Genomic DNA, 17,756 nt, shown 5'->3' with positions numbered 1-17,756 from the left:
CATATAAATTTACAAACCCTCTGCATTGAAATGGTCACACTGACAGGTTTTAAATGGACACAAACTCAATGGAGAAAACCCTCCCCAAATTTGTTTTTAAATCATCCAATCTTACTTTCACTGGACAGAAATTGTGGATTTCTATTGGTTTTGCGTTCAGCAAGAGAATTACAACAGAGGGGGAAAATTTACAGTCGTTTTCAAAGTTCCACAAGTATTCTTCACCCCCTTTTGGGATCCAGGAGACTACAATGAAAGGAATATGAGTGGTGGCAGAAACACACGTATAAACAGTTCAACACCAGAAGGTGGGAATGCTCTGCTTCAAAGCATTATTGTGTATTGAGTATTGAAAATAACTTTAATGCTCTAAGATCCTTGGATCCAGTGTTCTAAATTAAATAGTATTACATAACTTGCTTTCACTAAAAATATACAGTGGATATTTGGAAACAGTTCCTAGAAAAGATGTAAATTTGACCAATTACCAATGCAATAAAATGTTAAAGATCATAGAGGTAATGACTCAAAGCTATGCCTCTTAAAACAGACTGAAGAAAGGTCTCAACCAGAAACGTCACCCATTCCTTCTCTCCAGAAATGCTGCCTGTCCCCCACTGAGTTACTCCAGCATTTTGTGTCTACCTCTTAAAATAGTACAACTAAACAGAGTTTAGAAAATATGTTCTTTCGTATGCTACTGGTAGATCAACTTAAAAAACAAAAACTGAACTTTTTGTGATGTCCAAAAGAGATTTATTGAATAGATGGTAAGTCCGAAACCCTCAAGCCATGCCTAAAAAAGCAGGATTGGTGGAAATCTGTTCATTGGGCAATGTTCTTGATTTAATCTTAGTCATGATACTCATGAAATTCACTTAAAATATGTATTATTGTCCTTTGCTTCTTATTGTTTCAAAGCATGCAGAAATAAAAATAAGGCATCCATTCCTACACTGTTCTTAAATGTTAGTCCAGCTAAATCTATTCCTTATTTTTATTACTTTTCTTCATAGCGTTTCTTTAAAATAACTATTTATATTGCAGATCTTTTGAATTACCATTAAAATATTACAACTAGATATTTAAAACAGTTCTACTATTTTGGGAGTGGTTAGCCAATATACTTGCAATATTCTTAATTACATTATAACTCCAAAAGCAAAATAATAATCCTTCATGTAAGAGTCATGGGAAGTCCTATTGCAATCAAACACATAATATCAATCAGCAAAAAAGTGTTTTAGTTTCATCATCTTCAAATCAATCTGTCTTCTCCAGTTTAAAGTCCCAAATGTTTAAGATTTGTTCTGTAATAATTTTTCTGAAAAGGAATCACTGAAGAGCTCAATTTGTTGGGGATAATATAGGAAAACTTCCAGTACATAGATTTCAATTCTATTTCAAACATAAAAAGAACTGTAGAAGAATTCCCCGAATTAACACGTGAAAAGCACTATCCAATATTGTGCACTAAAGGCTAGGATTCTGAGATAATATCCTTTGATTATTCGAATTGTTCAATGTTTAATTTTGTAGCTAAAATACAAATGAATTGGATTTCTCTTCTTTACAGATTATACAAAATCAAACAGCGAAATTATTTTTAAATTGATGCATAATGATAACAAAGCTGAAGGCAGACAACTGGAGATTTTTGGATAGTTCTCTAGTTTATCAAGCTTGAAAGTTACATATTGGCTTGTGTGTACAAAATATATAAGCAACTCCATCTTACATTGTAATTTTGGAGAAATTGTTTTCTTATTAGAAAACGTTCATGTTTCTGTTTCTGCTCTTTAGAATGTTTTCTGCATAATTTGACTGTTTGCTGGATCAGATTTTGGTTTGAAATATACACTATACCCCACCTCCATATTATTGCTGTTAACAAGTACTATATCTAAACTTATTCCAATGTGCATTTAGTCGTAATGATCTGATCTTTGGGCTACAATAAAGCATCGTTCTGCGATATTAGGATATTCTGTTGAGGTGGAATGCACACAAACAGAATAGAAAGAAGGATTTCATTAATATAAAGAATCCAGCTGTTAAATCAGGCAATATCGCATTTCTATAAAGCTTAAACATGGTCACTTCATTTGGATTTTGCAACAATGCATTAAATCATACATTTAATCCAGCCCAAAAGCCGAAAGAGTAAAATGTTCATGGGTTGTAAACATCTCTGAAAATAAAAACATTCGATGATAGCAATCCATTTGTGAGCAATACAAATAGGAATTCAAGACTTTCTATTGTATGCATTCAACATGTTGCTTTAAAGAACCCGGAAGAAATGATTCCATCCAAAGGTTACATCAATAAAACTGTAGCTCAAATTCTCCTCACCTTATAATGCATTACAATAAGGGAATTAGCATCCTGGGAAGAGTAGCAACTAATCTTAAATATGTCAGCTGTTCTCAATTGTCAGCCCATCACTCTCTGAAGATATTAGTTTAACAAAAGTGTTATTAAAACTGTGATGTCAAAGTGTTGCAGCACTTTCCAAGTGACTTTCAACAGTAACTTCCCAAAGGATAAATAATTTGGCACTGTAAAACTAAAAACCATTGTGCATCTATCACCTTGCTGTTGTGCATAAAAAATACATGTCTGTCCCTAACACAAAAATAAAACAATTGGTATATGAACTGGGACTTTCTGGGAGTCAATGTATCATGCTGGAGCCGTTAAAAGGGAAAGAAAATGCACTGGCAGCGAGCCAAAGCTCTCCCTCCCCGACCCTACCAACCTTTCGTATGAGGACCATTTGAATAATAGCATATGAATAAATATATAAAGTGCAATTCAAGTTCTTTGGTAACCACACTGTTGAAAGTGACAGAGATGATTTTGTGTATAGAAATGCACAATAATGAAAGGCATATTTATCAGCAATTTAAAAAAAATAAAATGCCTGCTATATGCTGTGCCAATTATAATACCAAAATTGCACACTTTGTCACCAAATTCAGCAAACTGCTGAAGTGCAAAAGATTCTAGTATACCCACCACTGTAAATATACATCTTTAAATGCTTAGAAGAAAACTTAGATAATTTTATGTTTATGTAATTACCATCAAAATTTAGGTCCTTCGCTTAAAGTTTATTAGTGGGATATTTCCAATAGCACTTTTTAACATGTTTAGATACCATTTTTGAATCATACTACGTAGGAAATGGCCATATAACCAATGGTACGTGTCACATCTTTGAAAAGACATATCCAATTAGCCTCATTCCCACTCTCCAGTGTAAACTAAATTTCCTTTTGGGAGCTATCACCGAATTCCAGCGTTCCGGGCAAACTGGGGAAAAAATTGTCTCCTTCTCCTCTTGCTAATTATCTTCTATCTATGTCCTCAGGTTATAAGCATTCTTGGCAGTATTAACAGCTCCACTTCTACTTGTTGAAAACGTTGCACAATTTTCATAAATCTCCCTTTATCTTCCTTGCACAAGAACAATCTCAATAAAAAATAGTTTTTCATCTCTTGTATCATTTGAATAAATTTCTTCCAGTAAATCATATAACACACTTGGCACGAACCAATCTGCATTTAAAACTTCTGCGTATACCCATAACATCAAAAGTTCAATATGCAAAATATTGTCATTTTACAACAAAAAAACATTGTGTTTATAGTGCTTCAGTAAAAAACTTCGATTAATGAATGATTCTATATTCTACCAGGTAAATTCCAAACTGATTTGCTGTGCTGAAGAAAATTAGTTCTTTCTTTAATGTCTGGTGATTTTTTTCAGTTGGATATATAATCTTGTTATTGCGCTATTACCACTCAATGACTTGGCCATGCTCAACACAAATGTCTCCATTTTAAGGAATGCCAGTGTTGTTAAGAAGACCAGCAATTAGCATCCATCTCTAATTGTATTTTTAGGTTGGAGCTGTGTTAAGAGATACAACGCGGAAACAGGCCCTTCAGCCCACCGTGTCTGTGCCGACCAGCGATCCCCACATTAATACTACCCTACACACACACTAGGGACAATTTTATATTTATATACCCAGCCAATTAACCTACAAACCTGTACGTCTTTGGAGTGTGGGAGGAAACCGAAGATCTTGGAGAAAACCCATGCAGGTCATGGGGACAACGTACAAATTCCGTACACAGAAAGAACCCGTAGTCAGGATCGAACCCGGGGTTCTAGCTCTGTAAAGCAGTAGCTCTACCAATACATCACATTGCCTCAGTGGTGGAGAGAATGTTTTAAGATGGAAGATGGGGGAAATGTAAGTGGTCTGCTTTGTCCTGGATGTGTTGAGTTTTAACTAATACTAGAGGACATGTGGAACAGTTGGGTTCCCGTTGTGACACCAGCGATATCAAAATGGCGATCTCATCTTATATATATATACATACATGTAGAGGGAGCTTCTCACCCCGGCCCCGGGTGGCTAGCAGCAGGAGAGCGGCCGCAAGGCGCTGCCCCATGTTCATCCTGCCGGCGGCCATCTTCTTTGACCTCTCTGCCGCCCCGCTGCACCACGGGAGGAAGGTCAGGCACGGGGCACGCTGAGACGGGCGTCGGTCCTCTCGGCGCTGCTGCCCAGACGTGCCGCCGTCAAGCCTGGCAACCCTCCCCCAAATGCACACACACGGATACCCTTTGGGTTCCCGTTGTGACACCAGATTAAAACAGAAGTATTAGATGAAAATGACTTTTTTTTTAAAATGCGGGGTGTGTCCAAGATACAGCCAAAACGGTACACGAGAGCGCAACAATTTGAACGAAACGTGATACTGCACACCGCAGGCGAATGGTAAGGTGCCCCTAAAATTGTTGTGCTATCGTGTACCGTTTTGGCTGTATTTCATAGAAACATAGAAACTAGGTGCAGGAGGAGGCTATTCGGCCCTTCGAGTCAGCACCGCCATTCATTGTGATCATGGCTGATCATCCACAATCAGTAACCCATGCCTGCCTTCTCCCCATATCCCTTGATTATGCTAACCCCCTAGAGCTCTATCTAACTCTCTTTTAAATTCATCCAATGAATTGGCCTCCACTGCCTTCTGTCGCAGAGAATCCCACAGATTCACAACTCTCTGGGTGAAAAAGTTCATTCTCACCTCAGTTTTAAATGGCCTCCCCTTTATTCTAAGGCTGTGGCCCTGGTTCTGGACCCTCAACATTGGGAACATTTTTCCTGCATCTAGCTTGTCCAGTCCTTTTATAATTTTATATGTCTCTGTAAGATCCCCTCTCATCCTTCTAAACTCCAGTGAATATAAGCCTAGTCTTTTCAATCTTTCCTCATATGACAGTCCCGCCATCCCAGGGATCAATCTCGTGAACCTACGCTGCACTGCCTCAATTACAAGGATGTCCTTCCTCAAATTAGGAGAACAAAACTGTGCACAATACTCTAGATGTGGTCTTACCAGGGCCCTATACAACTGCAGAAGAACCTCTTTACTCCTATACTGAAATCCTCTCGTTATGAAGGCCATTAGCTTTCTTCACTGCCTGCTGTACCTGCACAGCAACTTTCAGTGACTGGTGTACAAGGACACCCAGGTCTCGCTGCACTTCTCCCTTACCTCACCTGACACCATTGAAATAATAATCTGCCTCCTTGTTTTTGCCGCCACATTTATCTATATTATACTGCATCTGCCACGCATCTGCCCACTCACTCAACCTGTCCAGGTCACCCAGCAACCTCCTAACATCCTCTTCGCAGTTCACACAGCCACCCAGCTTTGTGCTGTCTGCACACTTGCTAGTGTTACTTCTAATTCCTTCGTCCAAATCATTCATATATATGGTAAACAGTTGCGGCCCCAACACTGAGCCTTGCGGTACTCCACTCTCCACTGCCTGCCATTCTGAAAAGGACCCGTTTACACCTACTCTTTGCGTCCTGTCTGCCAACCAATTCTCTATCCATGTCAACACTCTACTCCCAATACCATGTGCTCTAATTTTCTCACCAATCTCCCATGTGGGACCTTATCAAAGGCTTTCTGAAAGTTTAGATACACTACATCCACTGGCTCCCCTTCATCCATTTTACTTGTCACTTCCTCAAAAAATTCCAGAAGATTAGTCAAGCATGATTTCCCTTTCATAAATCCATGCTGACTTGGACATCCTTTTACTGCTATCCAAATGCACCGTTATTACCTCTTTAATAATTGACTCCAGCATCTTCCCCACCACCGATGTCAGGCTAACTGGTCTGTAATTCCCTGTTTTCTCTCTCGCTCCTTTCTTGAAAAGTGGGATAACCTTAGCTATCCTCCAAGCCACAGGAACTGATCCTGAATCTATTAAACATTGGAAAATGATCATCAATGCATCCACTATTTCTAGAGCCACCTCCCCGAGTACTCTGGGATGCAGACCATCAGGCCCTGGGGATTTATCAACCTTCAGTCCCATCAGTCTACCCAATACTATTTGTCGCCTAATGCTAATTTCTTTCTGTTCCTCTATCCCCCTAGATCCTCTGTCCTCTAGTACATCTGGGAGATTGTTTGTGTCTTCCTTAGTGAAGACATCTTCATTTCAGGAACATACATACGTATATATATATATATATATATATATATATATATATATATATATACAAGATGAGACTTTGTAGTATATAATATATATATTATATATATAGATGGGACCTGCCTCATCCAGAAAAGTAAACTATTATTTCTGACTTGCTTTGCAGATGGTAGAAAAGGTTTTGAGGTGTCAAAGAAATGAATCACCTATCCCAAGGTACCCAGTCTCTGACCTGCTTTCAAAGCCATCATGTGTATTTTGATGGTCCAGTTACATTTTTGGTCAAAGCAAACCCCATCATGTTAATGGTAATGTTATCAAAGACGAAATGAAAGTGGTAAAATTCTCTTATTGGTGGTGGCTAATACTTCGTTGATGTTACTAGCCACTTACCAACTCAGCCCAAAAGTTATCTAGGTCATGCTTTGCAGCAACCATCATCTGTTTCATTACACAACATAATCAGAATGGAACTAAATGCAGGATTATCATAAGTGGTCAGCCTCACTTCCAACCTGACCATGGGAGACCAGTAAAGAAGCAACTAAAGATGGTTTGGCTTATTACAATACTCTATTTCCTTTTGCAAAGCTGTAGGAATGTGATGATTAATCAACAACCACAAATATATTTTATGCAAGATACACCAGCCATAGAGAGTATTTCTCCAGGCCAGTTTTGTTAAGGTTTCTTGATGCCACACATGGTGAAATGCTGCCTTCATGTCAAAGACATTCATTCCGACTTTGTCTCTGAAGGTTTACTCTTAATGTTCGGTCCAAGGCTGCAATAATGTGTAGACGATGACCCTGGTGACACCGAGACTAAGTATCCTCAAGCAGTTATTGACAGGTAAGTGTCTCTTGGTAGCACATTGCTAAAAGCTTTGATAGCTTTGATGATAATTCAGTTCTGCTTGATGGAGTATTAATTAGCATGTTTGGATTTGTCCTGCTTTTTATTGACATACCTTTAATATGATCCATGTTACTGGATAGATCTACTATAGTAGCTACACTGGGATAGCTTGGTCAGAGGCACAACTAATCAGCAGCACAAGTTTGCAACACTGTAGCTAATTTTTGTTGGGCTTGGAGCTGTACAGCACACACTATTTTCTGACATTTCTTGATATCACAGACTGAAACAAATTGAACGAAGAAGAGTTCCATGATGGTGGGAACCCAGGCATGCAAAATGATAAGAATGCTCTGGTGCCAGAGCTTTTAGTTCAGTAAAAATGTTTTTTATTATTGTGCCCTCCAGTGAAGAGTGAAGTCAGAAATGCACCAAATGCAACCCAATAGCTCATTGTGAAGAGATATTACATGCTTTTCATAGGCCTTTATTTGTGCTCAGATACCATCCTGGTCTTTAGTTGGAACACTCACAAAAATATGCATTTAAAGATCACTACTGGCCAATATTTTATTTATTTTAAACCATTTTCTAAATTCTTAAAGAGACATGCAAGGTGTCAACTTTTTTCTCTTCTCATTTTCAATCAAATTCAGTGGATGTTTTCTTCCATTGCATCTTTATTTGACAATAGTAATAATTCTAATATTTTATGTTCAACTTTTATTAAAAATTATTAAGTTGACAGGACAGAATTACATCTTTTAGAACCAAGATTAAAGGTTCACTGAGATCTATATTTTATAGATGCATACAATTCTGAGAAATTACATTATAGTATTTAAAAATTAAATGACTAATGAAAGATGAGATGACACCTCTGGTGTCTGAAAGGCCTTACGACAGCTTTGCATGGAGAACAATTAAAACATATTTACAAATCTTTAATAATATTCAAAGCAATAAGTATCATTCAGCAGAAGTTCATATCACTACTCATTTACCACTAAGAAATCAATAAATAATATTTCTGCCAGTGTATCATTTAAAAGAACTCTTTTGAAAAAAATAAATTGCCTTGGTTTTCCTCTTTTTCGGGTATTGCAGTCAAAATATCTTACAAACTCTTGTTATATTGATATAGATATGGATATTAATTTGGCCAAGATGTCCTGTCTTTAACCAATGCGACAACAAGAACCTTATATGCATAAAATCCAGTGCTGTTTTAGCCATGTAAAATGGCTGTGATATTTGCCTAAAAAACATGCTGCAGAAAGCCATGACATTATGAGGCATATGAATACATGTTCCTTTTCTTTATATTAGATTGGGATAGATTGTCAAATCATAAAATTTATGAAGCATCATGAAGCACACATTTATGAATAGCAGTATGATGCAGAAGTGCCTCAGTTCCAGCCACCCAGGTTCAATCCTGACCTGAATTGCTGCCAGTGCTGAATGTGTATGTTCCTTCTGTAACCACTTAGACTTTTCCAGGTGTTTCTGTTTCCTTCCATATCCCAGATACATGCTGGTAGGTAAATTGACTGCTATAAATTAATACTAGTGTAGGTGAGTGGCAAGATTGGGAGAATTTGATTAGATAGGTTATAGGAATGGTTGGGGTAATGGAATGGATGGCAATGCTCTGAGAAACCAGCAAAGATTTAATGGACCAAATTACTTCCTTCTGTGGCTTATGAGATACGAGGTATAATTAATTTTGGAAGAGCACATGCCATTATACATTCTTGTGGCTCACTAAGCAATTAAACGATTTTACTTACAACAAAGCCAAGCATCCTGAGGACATAAATCGGTACAAAGATTAATTGACTTCAGCCAATGGTGACACAGTGGCACAGCTGGTAGAGTTGCTTCCTCACAGGGCCAGATACCCTGGTTTCAACACTGACCTCGGTGCTGTCTGGGTGGAGTTTGCACTTCCTCCCTGTGACTGTGTGGGTTTCCTCTGTGTATTCCATTTTTCTCCCACATCCCATAGACACGCATTTATATGCTAACTGGTGCTAATGTGTAGGGTAGGATACGAAAGTGGGATTACATAGAACTAGTGTGGCTGGGTGATTGATGGTCACCATGGACTCGGTGGGCCGAAGGGCCTGTTTCCATGCTGTATCTTTTAATGCACTGGATGGTATCGTCCAATTGGCTTGTTACCTCACATTCAGGTGAGGTGGATTCTAGATACTCAGTCCCAGCAACCAATGAATTCTGCTGACTACACAAATATGGGGTGTAAATTCTATCATGTTTGTCTACAAGTTACTTGGATACAGGGCCTTCTGAATTCATTCTTTCAGACGGATCCAGCAACTAACCCCTTAATTACTAATTATTCCTGGGGTTTTTGCGTCTACCACTTCAGGAAGTCCTGGATAGGAAAGGCTCAGAGGGATATAAGTGCAGGCAAATGGGACTAGCTTACATTTGCATTTGATCAGCATGGGCGAGTTGGGCCAAAGGGCCAGTTTCCTGCTGTATTACTCTATGACTCCATATGTTAATCGCTGTCTCTACAAGCAACTTATTATTTCTTAAATTACCTTTGTGTAGCCAGCCCAGAGTTCATTTGTATACAAGATAAATTTTTCAACATATTTACAATCCTAACTCAAACTACCAAACACTAGGGATAATATTTATGACTCTTTGCATGATTCCAGTATTTGGTATAACTTCATTTTTCTTAGCAAAAGAAATTGCACACTGCGGGCCGATCTGATCAAAATATATTTTGATTTAAGTTTCATCATCTATTAGCAATCAAGCGTGCATTCAGATATATTAAGCATTACCAATGTTTCTAGATTTCTTTCAATTTCATTTTAAGCTCCTTAAACACCATTCCCATGTGAATGTTCATGGCCCATTTTTCTTTCAATGTGCAGTTTATCACATCTGTCTATTTAAATTTCAATCGCTTTTGTTCATAAAACAAGAAATAGGAGAAATAACAAATAAGGGCCTCAAACCTGCTCTGTTATTCAATAAAATAATGACAGATCTGATCTTGGCTCCAGCTACCCTCTCCTTCCAACTCCAAGAGAGGGGGTCACGTGCATCTCCTCCAACCTCATTTCTTGCATTCAGTGCTCGCAATGTGCCCCCCCTTACATCGATGAGACCACGCGTAGACGAGATGACCTACTCGCTGAATGCTTGGACTCAGTCCAAAAAGGCCTGCTGGAGCTTCTGGTTGCTTATCTTTTTAACTCCCCTTCCCATTCTGATATTGATCTTTCAGTCCTTGGCCTCCTCCATTGCGAGAGTGAGGCCACGCACAGGGCACCTCATAGACCGGTTGGGTTGCTTACAATCCAACGGTGTGAACACTGAATTCACAATTTCAAGTAATATCCCTATACACCACCCCCACCCCTCCAGCTCTTACATTTCCCTGCCCCCTTCCCCCCACCCCATCTCAGTGCACACACATTTCTCCCACCACCAAAGAAAACCTGCATCGTTCCACTCCTCTGTACGATCACCTCCCATCCCGACCCTTTTTTCCATTTTATCCTCCCTCTTTTCCCTACTGTCCCCTTCCACCCATATCCCTCGCTCCATCTTTACATTTTATTCCTCTTCTTTTCTTATCTGACATTCTTTGTTTTCCTTTTCAGCTCTAGCTTTGTCAATTACTCCACCAATCACCCCTTCACCGGCGGCCACCTATAGCTTGCCAGGTTTTGCCCGCATCACCCCCCTCCCCCATTCCAATCAGTCGGAAGAATGATCCCAACCTGAAGCGTCATCTGTCCATTCCCTCCACAGATGCTTCCCAACGCTGAGTTCCTCCAGCAGTCTGGGTTTTTTTTGCCCAATATTCCAGCATCTGCGGTTTCTTATGTCTCCTTATTCCCCATGGCAGCCTTATAGACAGAATTTTGATCCATCTCTACCATGCATAAAATCCATAATTCAACCTTCACAGCTTTCAGATAATTCCTGATTTATGACCCTGAGGGAAGAAATTCCTTTTTGACTTTGATGAGCTACACCTGATTCTGAAGCCTTATCCCTCAGTATTACATTTCCCTCATGAGGGGAAACATAATCTAAAAAAGTCTCTCTGGACGCCACATGTTTCAAAAAGATTTATTCTCATTCCCCTCAATTCCAATAAATCTAGGCAAAACCTGTTCAACCTTTCCTCACAAGACACTCTCTTCATCCTCTAAACTGCCTCCAGTGCAATTGCATCACTCCTTAAACTGGCAGAACAAAACTGTATGCAATACTCCAGGCACAATTTCACAAAATCTCTGCACACAAATGTAGCACAATCTCCTTCCTTTTATGTGCCATTTATTTTGCAATAAAGCCCAACATTTCATTTGCCTTCCAAATGACCTGCTGTGGCTGGATGTTATCTTTCTGGTTCATGTACAAAGGCACTATGCTCCAACTGTACAACTGTGTTTTGCTGATTCTCTTCAACAGCTTAGGCACCAGCACTAATCTCTCTAGCACCCTTTGTTTTTGAACAGTAGGTCTATCAGGGTGAAGACGCCAAAAGGTCTGGGGATAAAAACATACAAGCACTTAGATTAGCAATACAGATTGACAAAACTATGAAGGAGTAAACTAGGCAAGAGGGTACATTACTGGAGGAATAATACAAAACACAATTTTTCCTGACTCTGTTCTCTGTTAGTCAATTCTCTAATCATGATCATATATTCCCAAAATGCCAAGAGCTCAGACAGACACAGTGAAGATAGTACCCAAGCCCTTATTTGTGCCTGGAAACATGCCGTCGAGATAGCGGTCAGATTACTTCAACAAAGGGACACTAGAGGAAATGTTGTCTACTCAGTTTCACAAAGACATGGCTTGCCCTCAGATCTCCAGACTACCCTTCAGCCCGAAGATTTCTGGATCCATCACACAGACTACATGTCACTGACAAGAAAATGGTGAGGCAGTGGGTTCTGCCTCATGGTAAACTCTTTTGGTGCTCGGATATAACAGCCTTGTCCAACTCTTTCCCTGCCCCTTCTAACCCCTGAGGTCATTCATCTCCATCATCAAGTCTGCAGAGTTCATCCCACCCCAGGCAGATATTCGGCTAGAATTTGAGGTACTGTTGTGGTTAACAAACTTCAGACAGTGTACTCCAACTTCTCTCCATCATTGCAGGGGAATTCAACAATGGTAGCTTGAAGAAGTTTCCCAACTAACATTAGCACGTCTCCTGAACACCAGGGGATCTTAATGAATTTTTCACGCATATATTCCTTTCATTAAGCCACTCTGACTCTACTTAATTGAATTATGATTTTCTAAATGCATTGCTCCTGCAATATTAGTAAAGGTTTACATCCCACTCATATTTTTAAATCTGTCATTCTATAATTTGCGAGCAAACCTTCCTAGTTTTATATTGTCTTAAAAGTTGACCACCTTGCACTGAGATTCTGAGACAACATTATTAATGTAATATAGTAAAAATAAGTCCCTCAAGCAAAGGGACACAAGAAACTGCAGATGCTGAAATCTTGAGGAAAACACAAAGTGCTGGAGGAACGCAGCAGGTCAGGCAGCATCGGTGAAAGGAAGGGACAATAGACAATAGACAATAGGTGCAGGAGTAGGCCATTCAGCCCTTCGAGCCAGCACCGCCATTCAATGCGATCATGGCTGATCACTCTCAATCAGTACCCCGTTCCTGCCTTCTCCCCATACCCCCTCACTCCGCTATCCTTAAGAGCTCTATCCAGCTCTCTCTTGAAAGCATCCAACGAACTGGCCTCCACTGCCTTCTGAGGCAGAGAATTCCACACCTTCACCACCCTCTGACTGAAAAAGTTCTTCTTCATCTCCGTTCTAAATGGCCTACCCCTTATTCTCAAACTGTGGCCCCTTGTTCTGGACTCCCCCAACATTGGGAACATGTTATCTGCCTCTAATGTGTCCAATCCCCTAATTATCTTATATGTTTCAATAAGATCCCCCCTCATCCTTCTAAATTCCAGTGTATACAAGCCCAATCACTCCAGCCTTTCAACATACGACAGTCCCGCCATTCCGGGAATTAACCTAGTGAACCTACGCTGCACGCCCTCCATAGCAAGAATATCCTTCCTCAAATTTGGAGACCAAAACTGCACACAGCACTCCAGGTGCGGTCTCACCAGGGCCCGGTACAACTGTAGAAGGACCTCTTTGCTCCTATACTCAACTCCTCTTGTTACGAAGGCCAACATTCCATTGGCTTTCTTCACTGCCTGCTGAACCTGCATGCTTCCTTTCATTGACTGATGCACTAGGACACCCAGATCTCGTTGAACTCCCCCTCCTCCTAACTTGACACCATTCAGATAATAATCTGCCTTTCTATTCTTACTTCCAAAGTGAATAACCTCACACTTATCTACATTAAACTGCATCTGCCATGTATCTGCCCACTCACACAACCTGTCCAAGTCACCCTGCAGCCTTATTGCATCTTCCTCACAATTCACACTACCCCCCAACTTAGTATCATCTGCAAATTTGCTAATGGTACTTTTAATCCCTTCGTCTAAATCATTAATGTATATCGTAAATAGCTGGGGTCCCAGCACCGAACCTTGCGGTACCCCACTGGTCACTGCCTGCCATTCCGAAAGGGACCCATTTATCCCCACTGCTTTCTGTCTGTCAACCAATTTTCTATCCATGTCAGTACCCTACCCCCAATACCATGTGCCCTAATTTTGCCCACTAATCTCCTATGTGGGACCTTGTCGAAGGCTTTCTGAAAGTCGAGGTACACCACATCCACTGACTCTCCCTTGTCAATTTTCCTAGTTACATCCTCAAAAAATTCCAGTAGATTTGTCAAGCATGATTTCCCCTTCGTAAATCCATGTTGACTCGGAATGATCCCGTTACTGCTATCCAAATGCTCAGCAATTTCGTCTTTTATAATTGACTCCAGCATCTTCCCCACCACTGATGTCAGACTAACTGGTCTATAATTACCCGTTTTCTCTCTCCCTCCTTTCTTAAAAAGTGGGATAACATTTGCTATCCTCCAATCCACAGGAACTGATCCTGAATCTATAGAACATTGAAAAATGATCTCCAATGCTTCCACTATTTCTAGAGCCACCTCCTTAAGTACTCTGGGATGCAGACCATCAGGCCCTGGGGATTTATCAGCCTTCAGTCCCATCAGTCTACCCAAAACCATTTCCTGCCTAATGTGGATTTCCTTCAGTTCCTCCATCACCCTAGGTTCTCCGGCCCCTAGAACATTTGGGAGATTGTGTGTATCTTCCTCAGTGAAGACAGATCCAAAGTAACGGTTTAACTCGTCTGCCATTTCTTTGTTCCCCATAATAAATTCCCCTGCTTCTGTCTTCAAGGGACCCACATTTGCCTTGACTATTTTTTTCCTCTTCACGTACCTAAAAAAACTTTTGCTATCCTCCTTTATATTATTGGCTAGTTTACCCTCGTACCTCATCTTTTCTCCCCGTATTGCCTTTTTAGTTAACTTTTGTTGCTCTTTAAAAGAGTCCCAATCCTCTGTCTTCCCACTCTTCTTTGCTATGTTATACTTCCTCTCCTTAATTTTTATGCTGTCCCTGACTTCCCTTGGCAGCCACAGGTGTCTCTTACTCCCCTTAGAGTCTTTCCACCTCTTTGGAATAAATTGATCCTGCAACCTCTGCATTATTCCCAGGAATACCTGCCATTGCTGTTCTACCGTCTTCCCTGCTAGGGCCTCCTTCCAATCAATTTTGGCCAGCTCCTGCCTCATGCCTCTGTAATCCCCTTTGCTATACTGTAATACCGACACTTCCGATTTTCCCTTCTGCCTTTCCATTTGCAGAGTAAAACTTATCATGTTGTGATCACTGCCTCCTAATGGCTCTTTTACCTCTAGTCCCCTTATCAGATCAGGATCATTACAAACCGATGACGTTTTGTGTCTGAAGTGTCCTGACCCAAGACATTGTCTGACCATTCCTTCCACGTATGCTGCCCGATATTCCGAGTTCCTCCAACACTCGCTGTTTCCCTCAAGCAAGGGAATGTTTTAAGATTCACTGCCCCATTACATGTTTATCTTGAAAGTTTATTAATGCCATTTTGCTTTTTTTTTTAAAATGTATTTCTTTTCCATTAACTGCACCCCCAGTTTGGTTCAATGAACACTTTTACTTCTAATTTTCTAGTTCAAATCTGAAATGAAACCACAATAATAGCTTCATTACAACTTTTCACCTTTGCCGTCTAGAGTTTTTAAATCAAAGAACTCAATATTTCATTTTATGTTTTATAGTCAGCATTTTTTTCTCCACTCCAAAATGATTCCTTCAACTGCAGTTGAATACATGTCTATACATTTAAAAATAAATCTGGCAATGTCATTGGTACAGAAAAAATTGATGAAGTGTCCTTTCTGTGGTCTCATTTTATTAATCCCGTATTCATAGATTTCGCAGTCTGCAAATAACATAAATGCATAGCACAAAAGGCGCTGGAGTAACTCAGCAGGTCAGGCAGCATCTCCAGAGGACATGGATAGACGGCGTTTTGGGTTGGGCCCCTTCTTCAGACCAGAAACGCTGCTTGCCCATGTACTCCAGAGATGCTGCCTGACTCAAGAGTTATTCCAGCACTTTGGGTTCAAGATAGCAGCATCGGCAGTTCTTGTTGATCAGCAGTCTGTATACATCAATGCTCATTGGGTCATAATACTTATGCTTGGTTAAAGAACACTGGATTGTGTTTTAAAAGGTCCTACAAATACATTCAATGTCTTATTTCATAAGACAGTACAAGCATCGAGGTCACAGTGCCGATACACATGGAACTACAGATAGTGGCAGATACCACACAACATTTGGACAGGTACATAGATAGGGAAGGTTCAGACAGAACTGTAGACACAAATCACTAGAACTAGCATTGCAGGCTAATGAACCTATGCAAATACAAATGAGGCACCAGGATATATTTCTGGGGAATAAAATTAAAGGTAATAGCAGATGTTAAGCTTGAATTATTAGAGCACTCTTGAGAAGCATAAAAGCAGTTCCAGTCTGGAGCTAATAGAAACAGATAGAAGCACTGGAGAAGTTGCAAAGTCCACATGAAATGAAAGGTTGTAATGAAGATCGAAGAGTTGTCAACTCTTTGCCATAAAATTAAGTTCATTATCAGTAAATCTAGTAGGTAATTCCAGGGAAAGTTGTTTTCTCAAAGAGTGATAAGAATTTGAAACTCATTACCGTAATAATTACTCAAAGGAGAATAGCATTCGGCAGAACTAGTTAAGGAATTGAAGGAAATAAAAGTGTATGCTGTTAGGAATGGGTTAAGAAGAGGAAGACATTTGCATTGCACATATTGCTGGTGGAGACCAGCATGATGAATGACCTGTTCTTGTGCTGTAGATTCAAAGTACAATAAAGCATTCAAAAGGTTAACATTGTGGAATTGGTTTAGGCTTTTCACAAATGAGTATGTTTTTATGTACTTCAGGTATACAGCCCACATTAATAATATAAAGCCAACAATGAAATATGTGATCCATGAGCCACCTTTCAAGGTTGAACACTGTAAAATTAAGAAATGAATAAAATCATAGCAAATGCTGTTAATATTAGTGTAATAATTATCCAGTATTTAAAGGAATACATAATCTTTGATGAGGGACGTATCAGGTCGAGACCCTTCTTCAGTCTGAAGGAGGATCTCGACCCCAAACGTCGCCCATTCCTTCTTTCTCGAGATGCTGCCTGTCCCGCTGAGTTACTCCAGCATTTTGTGTCTACCTTCGATTTAAACCAGCATCTGCAGGTCTTTCCTACACATAATCTTTGATCATTTTTTAAAACCGTTATTCTCCAAATACACTAATTAGGAAATATTGTAAAGAAAGTATTTCTTCCATTCACACGGCAAATATCTTAGCTTCAGTTCAACTTCACCTATTATGTTTATTTTGGGATAGGGAGGCAAAATGATTGTGCAGAGAAGGGATTGATACAGAATCTGATAATTTTAGATTAGCTTTCCTCTTTCTCTGAATTCCAGTACACATGCCACTGGGTCAAAATAGCTTCAAATACCTGGAGAATATGTCTGTCAAAGAAAATGGTAATTCAATCCAGTGCAACTCTACATGCATGTTCACAAGCAAAATACCTCAATTTCTCTCCAAAAAAACTATATTTTGAAAAATTGAACCAGTAAACACACCTGGAATTGTGTTATGTTTAATATTTCTTCATTGAAACTCAAATCCAAATATAAAGATTGATAATATTCGAGGATTCAGGCACTTTGAGTGTATCCAGTCAACACATTTAATAAAACTTTC

The 17,756-nt window shown here is 39.7% G+C and overlaps 1 protein-coding gene across 21 annotated transcripts in view; it reads right to left on the bottom strand.

The window, feature by feature from the left end:
- Positions 1 to 17,756, bottom strand: part of ptprfa (protein tyrosine phosphatase receptor type Fa) — a 312,377-nt gene that overhangs the window by 237,556 nt on the left and 57,065 nt on the right. The gene's annotated exons all lie outside the window — the stretch shown is intronic.

This window comes from Rhinoraja longicauda, chromosome 11 (genome assembly GCF_053455715.1).
Source record: "Rhinoraja longicauda isolate Sanriku21f chromosome 11, sRhiLon1.1, whole genome shotgun sequence".
In the NCBI taxonomy this organism is placed as follows: Eukaryota; Metazoa; Chordata; class Chondrichthyes; order Rajiformes; family Arhynchobatidae; genus Rhinoraja; species Rhinoraja longicauda.
This window is presented reverse-complemented; position numbering and strand designations above follow the sequence as displayed.